Genomic DNA, 2,940 nt, shown 5'->3' with positions numbered 1-2,940 from the left:
CGTCCTCCTGGGGCAGCCTGGATTTGGGGGCTGCACCTGCCTCGTGTAACAAAAGAATCTATAAAAGCCTCCCGAGGATTTTCCCAGGAGTCGGTGCATAAATCCCGCGCCCCCCCAGCACATCTGCCTGGGCCTGCTTCTCCCAGCCCGCAGAGGAGCGCTGGTAGTAAAACACAGCCACACAGACGGCTGCTTTATGGGCCAGAAGAAACGATTTCCCACCTGGGACCACTAAAGCATCCAGAGCTGAATTCTCTGCTTTCCTCAGAGAAGGCTCTCCTCTCGCGGCAAGTGATCTCAGGAGGCCCTCAGGGCGGCCTATCAGCAGAAACCCCAGCGCAGGTAGGCCGTTTTTAAAGGGATGCTCTCACCTCTACCATTTCATCTTGGGTGCAAGGGTAGGTCCAGAGCCACCACCCGGGCCCCCAGACCCAATCGAGCCAGCTTGCTTTCAGCCCCACCCCACCCCCACCCCCAGCAAGCTTTCTGGGTCTGCAGTCCCATCCAGAGTGCTTCTCTAGGAGCTGTTCCTGCACAGAGTCATGTTAAAAGTCAATTTTAGAGATTTCTCGGGTCAAGATGGTGCATAGGTAAACACGGTATCGCCTCCTCCCACAACCACATCAAAATTACAACAAAACTACAACACAGACATCATTCAGAACCGCCTGACATGGAGCTGAATGGAAGTCCTACAACTACGAAATTAAAGAAGCCGCCACATGGAGACTGGTAGGAGGGGCGGAGGCAGATGGGCTGGTCCCACACCCATGTGTGATGGATAAAATCAGGAGGATATCTCGGCTGGGAAGGGCCTCCCTGAGGAGTGAGGTGTCCCCATCCCACACCAGGTGCCCCGCTCAGGGTTCCAGTGCCAGGAAGAGAATCCCTATCACTTCTGACTGGAAAAACCAGTGGGAACTGAGGCTCAGGGAGGCTGAAGCGGCTGGAGCCCCAGGCAGCTCCTCTTAAAGGGCCCGCAGACGGACTTACTTGAACTTGCTCCCTCTAAGCTCAGAGGAGAGGCAGCTTGAGGGGTGCCAGAGACATACAGGGAAGAACTGAGCTGTTTGGCCTCGGGATGAGGGCTGGAGAGGTGGCTTTCTCCTGGACAGACATGCTGGCGGAGGCTGATGTTCCTTCGGAGAGCCCTTCCCTGGGGCAGCAGACCACAACCATATCTGGGACTCCAGCAACCTGGCTCATACTGGTTGCCCCGCCCTGGTGATTCCCTGAGGCCCCGCCCCACCCAAATTTCAGGCCCACCAAGCTGTTTCCAAAGGCTTTCTCATAGGATTGGCCAGTCTTGGATCCTGCGTCAGAATTTCCTAAAATCTCTCAAACAAGCAGCATCTGGTCTCAGCGAGCCCCATACCTCTCATTAAGTGGCCCCAGGCCTGACACTAGAAGCAGCCAGACTTGGTTCACAATTTGGCTTTTCCTGGGCATCTCCAAGCCCAGCACAAGAAGCAGCCATTGGCAGATCACTTTGTAGCTTATGCTGGGTAGCCCTGGATAGAACACAGGCAGTGGCTGACTTTGACCCAGAGCCAACACACCCAGTGGACAGCTTCAGACCACATTGAAACACCACCACCCAACCACCTCCACAAGTAACACACTCAATGAGTGGACTCAGTGGGTATCAGAGCCCTGCTGAAGTAAGTCTTGCTCTGTGTGGTGGGCCCCTGCACAGCTGATCCTCCAAGGTAGTCAGAGGCCAGTAGTCAGTGGGCACAGCCAGTCCCTACAGCTGATCAAACTGAGTAAATCCCTCCCATTGACATGCCAACAGCAATCAAGACTCAATTACAACAGAAGGGTGTACAGTCCACACTAGGGGTGCACCTAGAGGGCCCAGCTGGGGTGACTAGGGAGGCTGTGCCACTGGATCTTACAGGACACCTACAACAATAGGCCACCTATAAAGTCTAGGAGACATAGTAACTCTATCTAATACATAGACACAAGAACAGGGAGGCAGCCAAAATGAGGAGACAAAGAAACATGTCTCAAATGAAAGAACAGAACAAAACTTCAGGAAAAGAACTAAACAAAATGGAGATAAGCAATCAATCAGATGCAGAGTTCAAAACACTTGTTATAAGGTTGCTCAAGGAACTTAGTGAGACATTCAAGAAACTTAGCAAGACCTCCAAGAAACTTAGTGAGAATACCAACAACATAAAAAAGGACTTGTCAGAAATGAAGGATGCACTAAGTGAAATAAAGAATAATTTACAGGGAATCAATATTAGAGTAGGTAAAGCCAAGAAGCAAACCATCGATTTGGAATACAAGGAAGCAAAAAGTACCCAAACAGAACAGCAAAAAGAAAAAAAATCCAAAAAAATGAGGATAGTGTAAGGAGCCTCTGGGACAACTTCAAGTGTGCCAACATTTGCATCATAGGGATGCCAGAAGGAGAAGAGAGAAAACAAGAAATTTAAAACCTATTTGAAACAATAATGACAGAAAACTTCCCTAACTTGGTGAAGTAAACAGACATACAAGTCCAGGAGGTACAGAGAGTCCCAAACAAGATGAACCCTAAGAGGCCCACACCAAGACACATCATCATCAAAATGCTAAAGGTTAAAGAAAAAGAGAGAATCTTAAAAGCAGCATGAGAAAAGCACCTCATCACCAACTAAAGAGCTCCCATAAGACTGTCAGCTAATTTCTCAAAAGAAACTTTGCAGGCCAGAAAGGAGTGGCAATAGATATTCAAGGTGATGAAAAGCAACGACCTACAACCAAGATTACTCTATCCTGCAAAGCTGTCATTTAGAATCGATGGACATATCAAGAGTTTCCCAGACTAGAAAAAGCTAAAGGAGTTCATCACCACCAAATTAGTATTATATAAAATGCTGAAGGGTCTTCTTGAAGGAGAAGAAGAACAAAAATATGAACATTAAAATGGCAATTAATACATAT

The sequence above is a fragment of the Molossus molossus genome, unplaced genomic scaffold (genome assembly GCF_014108415.1).
Source record: "Molossus molossus isolate mMolMol1 unplaced genomic scaffold, mMolMol1.p scaffold_m16_p_6, whole genome shotgun sequence".
NCBI lineage: Eukaryota > Metazoa > Chordata > Mammalia > Chiroptera > Molossidae > Molossus > Molossus molossus.
This window is presented reverse-complemented; position numbering follows the sequence as displayed.